This window comes from Candoia aspera, chromosome 8 (assembly GCF_035149785.1).
Source record: "Candoia aspera isolate rCanAsp1 chromosome 8, rCanAsp1.hap2, whole genome shotgun sequence".
Classification (NCBI taxonomy): Eukaryota; Metazoa; Chordata; class Lepidosauria; order Squamata; family Boidae; genus Candoia; species Candoia aspera.
In genome coordinates this window covers 44080855-44087187 of record NC_086160.1, presented here as the reverse complement: position 1 = coordinate 44087187, position 6333 = coordinate 44080855, and the positions used below count along the sequence as shown (strand labels likewise).

The following is a 6333-nucleotide window of genomic DNA, read 5'->3' as shown; positions in this document are numbered from 1 at the left end:
GTGATCCCTGGGAAAGGTAATGCCAGCCCACCCCAGTATTATTGCCAGGAAAAGTAAATGGATCAGTACAACCAGAGATATGTTGGTATACCATCAGAAGATCAGACTCCCAGGTTGGAAGATGGTCAAAACGCCACTTGGGAGGAACAGAAGATGAGTTCAACTAGCCCAGATGTGATGACACAGCTAGCCCAAAGCCAAAAGAACAGCTAGCAGCCAATGGTGCTGGTGGTGAATGGTGAATCCGATGTTCTAAGGATCAACACACCATTGGAACCTGGAATGTAAGATCTATGAGCCAGGGCAAATTGGATGTGGTTATTGGTGAGATGTCAAGATTAAAGATTGACATTTTGGGCGTCAGTGAACAGAAATGGACTGGAATGGGCCACTTCACATCAGATGACCACCAGATCTACTACTGTGGACAAGAGGACCACAGAGGAAATGGAGTAGCCTTCATAACTTAATAGTAAAGTGGCTAAAGCAGTGCTTGGATACAATAATAAAAAAAAAAGGATGATCTCGATTCGAATTCAGGGCAAGCCATCTAACATCACAGTGATCCAAATAAACACCCCAACCACAGATGCTGAAGAAGCTTCTATGAGGATCTGCAGCACCTACTGGACAACACGCCTAAAAGAGATGTTATTTTCACACAGGAGACTGGATTGCTAAGGTGGGCAGTCAGATGACACCTGGAATTACAGGTAAGCATGGCCTGGGAGAACAAAACAAAGCAGGACATAGGCTAATAGAATTTTGCCAAGACAACTCACTCTGCATAACAAACACTCTCTTCCAACAACCTAAGAGACGGATTTATACATGGACTTCACCAGATGGAAAACACCGAAATCAGATTGATTACATCCTTTGCAGCCAAAGGTGGCGGAAATCTATACAGTCAGTAAAAACAAGACCTGGAGCTGACTGTAGTTCAGATCACGAACTTCTCCTTGCACAATTTAGGATCAGACTAAAGAGATTAGGGAAAACCTTCAGATCAGCTAGATATGAGCTCACTAATATTCCTAAGGAATATGCGGTGGAAGTGAAGAATAGATTTAAGGGACTGGACTTAGTAGATAGGGTTCCAGAAGACCTATGGACAGAAGTTCGCAACATTGTTCAGGAGGGGGCAACAAAATACATCTCAAAGAAAGAGAAAACCAAGAAGGAAAAAATGGCTGTCTGCTGAGATACTAAAAGTAGCCAAGAAAGAGGGAAAGCAAAAGGCAACAGTGATAGGGAGAGATATGCCCAATTAAATGCAAAATTCCAGAGGTTAGAAAGAAGAGATAAGGAATTATTTTTAAACAAGCAATGTGTGGAAGTGGAAGAAGACAATAGAATAGGAAGGACAAGAGACCTCTTCCAGAAAATTAGAAACATCGGAGGTAAATTCCAGGCAAAAATGGGTATGATCAAAAACAAAGATGACAAGGACCTAACAGAAGAAGAACAGATCAAGAAAATATGGCAAGAATATAAGGAAGACCTGTATAGGAAGGATAACAGTATTGGGGGTAGCTTTGATGGTGTGGTCAGTGAGCTAGAACCAGACATCCTGAAGAGTGAGGTTGAATGGGCCTTAAGAAGCATTGCTAATAAGAAGGCAGCAGGAGACAACGGCATCCCAGCTGAACTGTTCAAAATCTTGCAAGATGATGCTGTCAAGGTAATGCATGCTATATGCCAGCAAATTTGGAAAACACAAGAATGGCCATCAGACTGGAAAAAAATCAACTTAGATCCCCATACCAAAAAAGGTAAACACTAAAGAATGTTCAAACTATTGAACAGTGGCACTTATTTCACATGCCAGTAAGGCAATGCTCAAGATCCTGCAAGGTAGACATCAGCAACTCATGGAGCGAGAATTGCCAGATGTACTAGCTGGGTTTAGAAAAGGCAGAGGAACTAGGGACCAAATTGCCAATATCCGCTGGATAATGGAAAAAGCCAGGGAGTTTCAGGAAAAAAAAAATCTATTTCTATTTTATTGACTATTCTAAAGCCTTTGACTGTGTGGACCATAACAAATTGTGGCAAGTTCTTAGTGGTATGGGGATACCAACTCATCTTGTCTGCCTCCTGAGGAATCTGTATAACGACCAAGTAGCAACGGTAAGAACAGGCCATGGAACAACAGACTGGTTTAAGATTGGGAAAGGAGTATGGCAGGGTTGTATACTTTCACCCTACCTATTCAACTTGTATGCAGAAGACATCATGCAACATGCTGGGCTTGAGGAATCCAAGGCTGGAGTTAAAATTGCTGGAAGAACATTAACAATCTCAGATATGCAGATGATACCACTTTGATGAGTGAAAGTGAAGAGGAACTGAGGAGCCTTATGATGAGGGTGAAAGAAGAAAGTACAAAAGCTGGCTTGCAGCTAAACCTCAAAAAAACCAAGATTATGGCAACCAGCCTGATAGATAACTGGAAAATAGAGGGAGAAAATGTAGAAGCAGTGAAAGACTTTGTATTTCTAGGTTCAAAGATTACTGCAGATGGTGACTGCAGTCAGGAAATCAGAAGACGCTTAATCCTTGGGAGAAGAGCAATGACAAATCTCGATAAAATAGTTAAGAGCAGAGACATCACACTGACAACAAAGGTCCACATAGTTAAAGCAATGGCGTTCCCCCTAGTAACATATGGCTGCAAGAGCTGGACCATAAGGAAGGCTGAGAGAAGGAAGATCGATGCTTTTGAACTGTGGTGTTTGAGGAAAATTCTGAGAGTGCCTTGGACTGCAAGAAGATCAAACCAGTCCATTCTCCAGGAAATCAAGCCAGACTGCTCACTTGAGGGAATGATATTAAAGGCAAAACTGAAATCCTTTGGCCACATAATGAGAAGACAGGACAGCCTGGAGAAGATGCTGATGCTAGGGAGAGTGGAAGGCAAAATGAAGAGGGGCCGACCAAGGGCAAGATGGATGGATGATATTCTAGAGGTGACGGACTCGTCCCTGGGAGAGCTGGAGGTGTTGACGACTGACAGGAAGCTCTGCCGTGGGCTGGTCCATGAAGTCACGAAGAGTCGGAAGTGACTGAACAAATAAACAACAACAAACTTCTGTTGTTTTTTTTTAAGTCCAAAATGAGTGTTCTAAGTAAACTTTGATTCGGTTTTTCACCTAATAACTTGGTTGCAACATCTGACATTGTGATATCTGATCAATATATACATTCTGATTAATGTACTAATCAGAATTCACAAAGCACAAAGCATTACCTAGACAAATTTCATAGGAATGCAGTGTGGGTTACTGAAACTCTCCTAATTTTATATTTTTTTCTTTATTAATTGCTATTATTTCAATTTTTAGAATAGGCATCCGTAGATCTCTTAATTTCCCCCAAATAAAGCAGATTGAAATGTTTAATTGAAGTGAATATTTGTAGCTGACATGTTTAAGCTCTGAAGGAAGGCGGAATACATAAATGTTCCATCTTCATGTCTGTTCTGATATAATATTAGAGTTCCTTTACTAAGTAGACTATTAAGGTTAGGTTGCTTGTATTTAATCAGAACTGAGGCCCCCTGAAACACTATGCAGCATAGTTTGATGCACTAGAATTATTGACTTTAATGCAGAAATATCAGAACAGATAACATTATTGATCTTGCATCTTTTTTCCTATTTTTCAGATATTGCATTAAAAATTGGGTTCTAATTATCCTTCTCTTGCGCCTCCACAGAAGGAACAATGGGCTGGCAGTGTATGTCATGGCAACATCAGACAAATGCTGCAACTTAAGTACTTGGATCAGATATCAGGATACAGGTACTTAATGACATTTGGATAATGGTGGCTCCCTGCATGTGATGTCATCTTGATCTCATTGCAATTTTCTGTGGACACTGCAGATATTACTATCTAGCTATGGAACTAGCTCTGTCAAAATGACCTTGGGATATGTTTTTTCTCTGCTTGTTTGCTCAAAGAAGATGGCTGAATAGGAATGAAAAGAAACTCAGATAAGAAGCTCCATTAATCATGGCCTTACCAAGTATTCAAATAACGTAAGACTGATGTTGGTTCTGCTAAAGTTGTCTTGTGAGTAGTAATTATTTTAAAGTTCCTTGATATTTCCACATTTGTTAGGGAGGCCCAGCAACAGCTAAATGACATCACTTTTTGAAAGGTAGTATAACATAACTTACATGAATAATAAAGGGGATCAGTCTGGAGTTATCAATGCATTGTATTAAAAAAAAGAATCTATATAATATTTGTAACACCTGGCATCAGATTGACATTCTGTCCAGGTTTTCATTAATTAGTTTTGTTCTGTTCAAGCAGAAAGAGGGAAAAATGCTTTGGCATTTCATATTGTCTTGTGTTATAAATTTCCTGCTGAAACTCATTGACACAGCCAAGTACTGCTGACAAAATATAATGCAGCACTCTATCTAGCATTCAAAGAAACACTGTCTCTGAAAATACCTTCAATATAGTCTTTTAAATTAACTTGCTGTGGAGAACAAGGGATATAATTGCTACATCTATAACCTGAATGAATATGAAGTATTAAATTATATTAGGTTAATTTTTTATGCAATTTTATGTATTCTGAGTATACCACATGATAGATGAAAGCATGGAGATAAATCTTAGCATTGCCTGATTCATAAATTCAAACCCTATTGTAGAGATTCTCTGACAATGGAACAGTGATTGCTCATGTTCAACATCATTTCTTTTTTAAAAAATGCACATCAGTATAAAACATTTTCTTTCCTTGATAGAGTAAAATGGGCAATGCACTTAATAACTGATCTTCATAATCTTTTTCTATGAATTAGCTTGAAGATCAATAAAAAAACATACATAGAGACTGCTGTGAAGTGGATATAGTGTATATATATATATATATTTTAAAGTATCTTGAAATAATACAAAAATAGATACCAAGCTAGGATGAAGTATTTGATGGCACAGGTTAACTACTCTCTAAGACTATCAGTAAATTAAGAAGAACAGAAAATGCAGAGATATTTGGAGCATTATGGAGTTGCAGAATTAAATCTTTAAAAAGAATGCTGTATCATTTTCTATCTGTTCCTTGCATATGCATTTTTCAATAAATAACACATGGTTTATTTCAACTGCATGCCCCATTTCCAAAAAGAAATTCATTATTTCAGAAATTATTACAAACTGACTAAACTTTTCAGCTGCAATAAGCACAGCAGAAAACTCTGAAATAAGGATTATCATAATGGCATGTAGCTTGCACAGGTTTTCTTCAAAATAGGTAGGTGAACCACAGAATTTATTTAAAAGGGTAAAAAAAGTAATGTTAACCACTGGCATAGAGTTAAAAGTGCATTAAAAGTTTTGTTCCTTAATGACTAAAAAACATTCTGGGAATACACTTCCTGATTATTATTCACTAAATTATTTCTGACCATATGTTTCTACAAAAGAAAACTGCAAAGTTTAGAATTTGGATTCTAAATTAGAAAACTAACTGTAAGACCTGAAAGGTTATTTGAAACAGAGATAAAGGGAGTAGTTTTTCTTAGTTCCTGCAATGTGGCTGAAATCCTGATTAATATGCTGGCACTTCTTCTGTGCAGAATTGAGGTCTATGTTGAAAACAGCAAAAGCACAGATATAATGTGAATGTGCTTTGCTTTTATATCATAAAAAGATCCTGCCACACTAAAATCTAAATGTTTGTTTATTTATTGCTATTGAAACAAAATTAAGAATATTCTGTATGGATTCAATGATTTCAAGTTTAGAATATGCAGATAGCATTTTGAATTATATAATTCAAATTATTTCTAATTTTTATTGCACACTGAATAATAGTGGAAAACCTGTTATCAAAACAATGAAAATGTGAACAATTGTGCATCTTCAATGTGAAAATTATTTGAGACTCAAATACTCATCAGAATACTGCAGGGAAAAAAAAAATCATAGGAGATATACTGTACATCCACAAGTTTTTTATCTTAATTTAAAAATAAGCTATGGGATGTTTGTGCTTTCTATGATAAGATCCTAACACCCTAATTCATAATTCTCCATCAGTTCTGGAAAAAAAAATGGTTTTGTATAGTTTTAGAATCTGCTTCATTAATTGTCACTCAGATTAAGTTCCCTGTCTCAGGAAAGCTCAAACATACACACAGAACACTTCAACCTCCTACATTTACTTTCCTAAGTTAACATCAAAACCATATCACCTCCAATTAACTTTATTCAAACACATTGTTGTTGTTTATTTGTTTAGCCGCTTCCGACTCTTCGTGACTTAGGTAACAGTTTGAGGAGTCTACCAGATCACACAATCAA

The 6333-nt window shown here is 37.1% G+C and overlaps 1 pseudogene; it reads left to right on the top strand.

Annotated features, from left to right (window-relative positions):
• Positions 1–248: 248 nt before the first annotated feature.
• Positions 249–997, top strand: LOC134501880 (craniofacial development protein 2-like; annotated as a pseudogene).
• Positions 998–6333: the final 5336 nt, after the last annotated feature.